The sequence below is a fragment of the Hydra viridissima genome, unplaced genomic scaffold (assembly GCF_058129835.1).
Source record: "Hydra viridissima isolate aposymbiotic clone 2 unplaced genomic scaffold, HvirCarnegie_v1 scaffold_2, whole genome shotgun sequence".
Lineage (NCBI taxonomy): Eukaryota > Metazoa > Cnidaria > Hydrozoa > Anthoathecata > Hydridae > Hydra > Hydra viridissima.
This window is the reverse complement of record NW_028324301.1, coordinates 9,556,011-9,564,008: the sequence shown is the minus strand read 5'-3', so window position 1 is coordinate 9,564,008 and position 7,998 is coordinate 9,556,011. Positions and strand designations below refer to the sequence as shown.

The 7,998-nt window shown below is 32.7% G+C and overlaps 1 protein-coding gene and 1 pseudogene across 1 annotated transcript in view; one reads left to right on the top strand and one right to left on the bottom strand.

Moving 5' to 3' along the window:
* Positions 1–7,998, bottom strand: part of LOC149891818 (uncharacterized) — a 143,139-nt gene that overhangs the window by 54,599 nt on the left and 80,542 nt on the right. The window lies entirely within an intron of this gene.
* On the top strand, positions 1,982–2,953 carry LOC149891821 (uncharacterized; annotated as a pseudogene).

Here is a 7,998-nt window from a genome sequence, read left to right as displayed (position 1 = left end):
TATCTTTAGCAAATTGTTTTTGTAACTAAACCATCTTTAAGTTTAAGTGTAAATGGATTAGAGAACTGCACAGTTCTCTAATCTACTTTGTTTTGAAACGTTATAAGGAGCGCCTTTATTGTGCGTCTTAACTTTAGGTGAATTTATCTAAGTGATACATGTTTCATGTGATGCTAATAGACGAAAACAGTGTTTTCAAACTTCACCTTATAGGATTTCACCCACTGGGGACCCATACAACGACACTTACCTTGTAACTCAAAGAAATAGACTATTATTTTGTGAGTTTACATGTAAGACATGCAGCTGTAATAACATGCAAAGATGTCGAAGATATTAAAAAATGTCAGGAATAACACCTGTGCTATTAATACTGTAGACAGCATAAGAATAGCTTTTTCAAAACCTGGACAAGCAGTGTTTACTTATTCACATATTGTTTTCTGATCATTTAAAGATGTTTATTGTAATTTAATTTAATTTTGAAAAAATGACAGTCTTTGATCAATCAAAATCTTCGCAAGTAGATTATCCATAACAACCAATTGATCATCGTAAAGAAATTTAGAATCAGAACATTCTAAAGCCGGGGCCATCCGGAAATATCAAAAGAGAAAGTCCAGTTAAGACTTAGCTGAACTGTGAGTCTTGACATAGTTTCAGTTTTAGATCGTTTTTAAATTCTTTTGAACGATTTGGACGTCTTTTCAACGTTCAAAAGACATCTTCTTTAGGTCCCGTGCCTACTGGGATAACACAATGAAAACTGGCTTTATTAAACAGTCGATGCAATGTTTTGATGCTCTACTATTACTTGCTGTTTTTTTTCAGATGAATATTTAAAGAATCAAAATCACTTATGTCTTTAGAGAACAAAAGTGAAATTAGTTCTTCCACGATCATACGTAATACTCTAATACTGTGTGGAAACGTCTTTCCAGCCAACATAGCTCCAACACCTGCAATCGCAATTTTCAATACACCTTCCAGAACATGACATTAATGTACAAACACAATCAACAATTGCTGGATGTTTTTCAACTGTTTTAGCTAAGTAGCTAAAACAGTTGAAAAGCTAGTGCTAGCTTTTCCATAAGAACTGAGAACCACCATAGCACTACCAACGTAGTCAAAAAGATCAAAAATTAAATTTCTGCGGCTTTTTGTCTGCAAACAAAATAAATTAAAAACTACACTCCTTTTATTTGGTACGGATTAATTATCAAAAGAACATTTGCGAACGTATGCCTTACGTAATAATACCAATAAAATACCACAATGAGCGGAAACTAAAAACCTTATTGCTACGAAATTATCCTGAATTAGCAATTTAAAATTCGGGAAATTTCTAATAAAACTATTTATAAGTAAAGTCTTGTATTGTAAAAAGAGTATACCAAAACTTATATAGAATTTCATTAATTATATTAGTTGTAATTTATATAATATATTATTAACTAAAATCTTCTTAAATATTTTGTGGTTCATTCTCGGGTACAACCGATTTTACCCTATTCAAAAAATATTTTATGTTGAATTGCTATCTACTTAGTATTTACACAATAAACGTTTAATTAACTAAAATTTTAAACTTTGATAAGTCTAAAATTGTATTTTAACTTTAATTTTAGACTGCCTAATTCTTTCCAGCCGACTAGTACAAATTAGGTTTTTTATTGTTTTATAGTCATGGTTTTTTATTACGTAATAAATAATTCTTCCGCGGAAGAATTGACACAGTCCGTGTCCAAACAATGTTAAAGCGTGTCAATATAAAAGCGTGACAAGTTAAACTTTCTGAGTTGCCTAAGTCAAAAGAAAATTTCAATTTTTGAAAGATTCTTAATCAAATGCAGTAAAAAGGTTAGTTTTATGATTGCTGGTCAAATGGAGGCCACTGCAGCGCACTTGAAACCGAAAAAATTTGTTTAAAGGACCACTCCATAAAATTCAAAGCTTTGTCAAGACACGCTGGAATAGTATGTTTTTTTGCTTGAAGTCAATTTTAGATGCGAAGCCTATTCTTTTGTACATACAAAGAAAAAGAAAGAAAAATGAATTCCCTGTCAAGCAGAATACCTGGTGGAGAGAAATTCCTGATGAATCCATTTTTGAAATCTGGCAGAAAGTTTTGCCCTTGATGAAAAGGCTTAAAGGCGCAATCAACACCTTGTCTGTTGAAGACAAGCCATCAATTCATGAAGCCATTCCCGTAGTGTTCAACTTGCACAAAATCTTCTCTGACAGCATGACAGAAGAAAACACAGAAGATGTGAAGAACTACTGTGCAGCTGTTTTGTCTAAGCTTGAAGAAAAGTTTAAGAATCATGGCTGCGATGAGAAAGCTTTTGCTGAAGCCAACTTTTTAGATTCACGTTACCGTGGTGTGGTTCTACGTCAATTCTCCCTGGCATTATTCGAAAAGGTCAAACGAGAAATTATCAATGAACATTCTTCCTACGAAGAATGGACCTCTGCAACACGCCCAGAGGTTTTTTAGGAGTTTTCCCGTAAAAACGATCCCCTTTATGAAGCCTGCAGAGATGAAGAAAAAGCAACAGACCCAATGGTTGGAGCTGAAGAGAAACCTCTTATTTTAATGGAGTGGGAAGCTTTTTTAAAAGTCAAAGTGCCAAAAGATACTGATGTCTTTTGCTGGTGGAAACAAAATGAATTTCAATTTCCAATTTTGTCTACAGCTGCTCGTGCTGTGCTCTCCGTCCTAGCATCTTCTGCAGCATCAGAACAAGTTTTCTCAGAGGCATAAAATATTGTAACTCTACTACGAAGTCGTTTGGACCCAACTAATGTGGCTCGTCTGGTGTATATACATCACAACAGCAGCAAAGTCATAATTCAGTGGGATTTACAACTTGAATCAGGTAAATGCAGTTTGTTAGAGGGTTTGTTGGTTGCTGTAACAAATTTATCTTTTTTAATTCTTTCAACTTGATTTTTGATTTTACTTTAATTTGAAAAATTTAAATTAAAAAAATTTAATTAAAAATAAATAAATTATAAAACTGTCAAAATGCAAACTTTTAATTTAACTGACTAAAACTGTTAGGAAATATCATATTTTGATACAAAGTATCAAGAAGAGTAAAAATGCTGAAATAATGTTATTCAGGTCAACTTGAAGGTCCATCTAAGTCTGATCATGAACAGTTCCATGTCTGCTGCCTCCTCGAGCAGAACCTCAACTTCAGTTAAGCGCAATGCATCTCATAGCCAATTTGAAGAAATTGATTCAGAAGATGATGAAGATCAACTTAATCAGGTCTCCAGTGGTTCAAGTCAGAGTTTTGATGATAATGATGATTACACATCACCCTGAATTCAAACAAAGGCAAAAACATCTAATAGTCTTATTCTTATACCAAAATCTTATAAACACAACTCATTCCAGTATAACTTTTAGCAATTAAAATCTTTGTAAGAAAAAGTATGAGATATTTGGAAAAATAATGAATATGAAGATATTGTTAAAAATAGTACGGTTAACATTTTGTTTTATTTTCAGGCCTTAAACGCATCAAGAAAAATCTCCTTTTGGCTCTTCGTTTCGTCATCATTAATTTTTTTGTTGGTTCTTCAATATTTCAAGACATTAACATTTATATTTAAGAAGAATATTATGTTTAACTGTTTGTGTTACTAAAGTTAATTTTCGTATATATTTTAAGTTCCTTTGCAGTATTAAAATCAAGAGGAAAAATAAAAGGGCTGAATAAAATAATTTATGAAAGTTATTTTTCATAATAGTAAGGCTATCATCAGACAGGCAATATTTTGCGGCCATTTAGAGCATAGAAATACATAACAAGATAGGCGATGCGAAATCTAAATATGTAAAAAATAAAAATTGCAATATGTTGCAAATCCGTAAATAAATAAAGAATAGCAAAAATAATAGTAAGTTCGTCAGAGATGAATATAAATACGTTAAAATACGTCAGCTTTTCTACAATAGTTATTGTAATTTTATTTCATTAAAACAATACAATACAATAGTTCTCGAATTTTGTTGTATTGTTAGAAAAAAAACAATACAATACTTATTGTAATTGTTTTTCATCACAGCAATACAATACAATAGTTCTTGAATTTTGTTGTATTGTTAGAAAAAAAACAATACAATACTTATTGTAATTGTTTTTCATCACAGCAATACAATACCAAAATAAATTTATTTTATTGTTTCTGTAATATTGCAATACAATATTATTGTATTGTAATGTGTAATTGTATTTAATTTTTACAATTACAATTACAATAGTCCTAACCCTACTTTTGACAACCAGTTCTTTTCCACCAAAAGTAACATTAAAAGTACCACATTTTTCTATTTCAGATTCTAAGTATTTTGCTTCTTCTTGGACAACAGCTTTGCTTTCTTTTTGAAAAGAAAATCTTATTGGACAACAATACGCAGTAGATGATGGCTTGTCATTACGCCATAATAGTACTTTTTTGTTATTGCAGAACCCACTGAGTTCTAGTGGTATTAAGCAGGTAATGAACAGAGATTCTTCTTTTTTTAAGTTACGATTTCCAGCTTCCTCACTACTCACTTGCTTGTACACGCTTTGCCCAGTAGCCCCATTAAACCCGGCCTTGCAACGCAAAGTCAACCGGGTCAAACCATCCAGCATTGTGCTGATCACAGGAGCTTGCACCTCACAGAGTCTTTTTACTGTATGTTTTAGCAATTCTTGTAGTGGTACTTGTGCTGAATAATCATCAGCAAAGATGTTCTCTGGATAGCAGTTAGCTTTGGACAATCTTATGTTGTTGTATGAAGGATATATATGGCAGTCACGTTTTGAAGCTCCATTTCTGATAAGTTGGTAGGTTGATTTTTACATGCCACCATCTATAATTAATGCCAGACCTTCATTAGGTGTATTCTTTTTAAATTGACAAGAAGGTTCTGATATCTCAGCAACTTGCTTGGCAGCCTCATAATTGAACTCATTTCTTAATTTAAGCCTTGCTGAGTGGAGCAACTCATCAGTAGTTAAATTATTTATATTTATAACATCATTGAGTCTTCTTCTTTTGGTTTTATCAGATGCATCTTCAAAGGAGCAACTTGGTCTTATGTGGTGGACAAGAATTCTCAGATAAATTATTACTTATGTAGATTTAAAGTCCTGAGCCAACCAATTTTTATTTTTACTCTCAAACTTTATATTTCCCCGGTTTGCATCCTTCCATTTCTTTTGATATACTTTTAAAAACGCAGCACATCCAGTAGAACCCAAATTCATAGAGACTAGAATAGCTTCTACAGACAAAGAAAATGATTTATCACTAGGCTTTAGTTGGTCATGCCGTATACGTTTATGGACATCACTTATCTTCATATCAACTTCAAAAAAATAATTTTAACATTATTAGTGCAACCACTATAAACTAATATAACATGAGTATGGCCATTATTTTCATTTCAGCTACATTTAATTAGGCCAGTATAATAAGCACAGCACCTATTATTAACTAAAACCAAAAAATAGGTTTGTCGCGAATAGCATTTTACGACGATATCTTTTTTTAAATGTTTACCAAACTTAAAGGGGCAGCTAAGAGCAGAATTAAACAGCACTAACAGGCTGTACATATATTGTATTATTTGATCTAGGAATTAATTCGTGCGGTTTTTAATTGAAAATTGAAAGTTTATTTCAAAAACTAAATGGATGAATACATTAATGAAAATAGTGTCCATCACTAGTCACTACTTTTGCCCATCTTTCCGGCAATTTACGAATTCCGTGTCGAAAAAAGGCTTCATCCTTAGAAGTGATCCAATCAGAGACCCATTTTTCGATACTTTCTGAAGAAGTGAAGCGCTGTCCAATCAAATCGTTATTCACGCAATCGAACAAGTAGTAGTCAGAAGGAGCAATGTCCGGAGAATACGGCGGGTGGGATAACACTTCCCATCCGACATTTTCCAAATAGTTTTTGACAGGTTTTGCGACATGTGGTCGAGCGTTATCATGCTGAAAAATGAGTTTATCATGTCTGTTACCCCAATCTGGTCGTTTTATGACCAGAGCTTGCTTCAAATGCATTAATTGTCGTCGATAACGTTCTCCATTAATAGGTTCAACTGGTGTCAGAAGCTCATGGTACACCACACCTTTCATATCCCACCATATACACAGCATAACCTTTGCACAGTGAATATTCCGTTTGGGTTGTGATGGACCTGGTTCACCTGGCTTTACCCAGGCCTTTTTTCGTTTAGGATTCTCGTAATAAATCCATTTCTCATCATCAGTAACGATTCGATGCAAAAATCCCTTTCTTTTCTGTCTTTCAAGCAGCAATTCACAAATGGTCTTTCTTCTTTCCACCTCTCTGTCTTTCAATTCATGTGGAACCCAATGAGACATTTTTTGAATCATACCCATGGCTTTGAGGCGTCTGGAAACTGTTAATTGTTCAACTCCTAACGATTTTGCAAGGTCCTCTTGCGTTTGACAAGAATCCTGATCGAGCAATGCTGCCAATTCTGCATCTTCAAATTTTTTCGGCTGTCCTGGTCGCTCTTGGTCTTCCAAAACAAAAATCACCACTTTTAAACCGTGCAAACCACTTCTGACACGTTCGCTCAGCTAGAGCATGGTCACCATAAACTTCAACCAAAAAACGATGACTTTCGGTAGCACTTTTCTTCATGTTAAAGTAATGAAGAAGAATCCCCCGCAAAAACACTTTATCAGGAACAAAAATTGACATTATCAGTTAAATTAAAAAAAGTGTTGTTTACGCTTAAATCAAATGATTTATAATGAAAATGATGCGCAATAACAGTGATCTTCGCACGCATGCGTGGCTAAAAGAAACGCTGAGACAATAAGCTAGTTTCGTAATCCCTTGTCAAACCGCACGAATTAATTCCTATACCAACATTTCAAATAGCTTGTTATGCAATATCTTAAGAGCTCTAAGTGATAAGAATAACTTTTGTTTTAGGTATGTTTTTAATAGCTGCCACAAGATGATGCAAAAAGTAAGGGGAGCCATATACATATACATACATACATATATATATATATATATATATATATATATATATATATATATATATATATATATATATATATATATATATATATATATATATATATATATATATATATATACACACACTGTCCTCCAAAACATTAGCAACCAAATAAAAAAATGCTTTTTTTCTATTTTGAATACTAATTACAGCAATTTTATTTTTTTAACTACGCTTTAAATAGAAAAAACGCTTAATATTGAATGTAAGAAAAAAGATTTGTACATAATAAGGGTACTTGAAAATGAATAAACTTGTTTTTTCGTTTTTATTGGTATTTTAACGCAAAAACGTGGTCCTCCAAAACATTAGCAACTTTTTATAATTACTCACAAAAACTCACGGAAAATCAGCAGCACAAGTGTGGAAATAATGCCAAAGGGAATTGTTGTGTTGAAATTATCAGTACTTAAACAATGAGAATCAACTAATTGTTAATTTTTGTCCAGAGATGAATATGGAGTGTTGCAATTATTACAATATTAATTTAAGATCGCGTGTATATGCTGTTTTGGATTATAATGGCAGGAAACAAGTGTAATTTAGCTTTTCGAGAACGTATTGTAAAAGATTACAAGAAAGGAGTCAAACAAAAGGAAATCGCAACGAAATACTCCATTAACAAGTCAATTGTATGTCGAATGATCAAGCGATTTAATAAAGGTAGTCCTTTAGAAACAGAACATAAGGGCGGAAGACCACTCAAAACACGTCGTTTCACCGATCGAAAAATTATTCGTCATGTTAAAAAAAATCCTTTTGACAGCGCTAATGATACTATTAAAAAACTGAAACTTTCCGTGTCTCTAAATACAGTTTGTAGACGGTTACAACTTTCAAGACTTTTGAGCTTTAGAGCAGCAAAAAAACATTTCATTTCTCAGAAGAATAGAAAAGCTAGAATTGAGTTTGCAAATTCT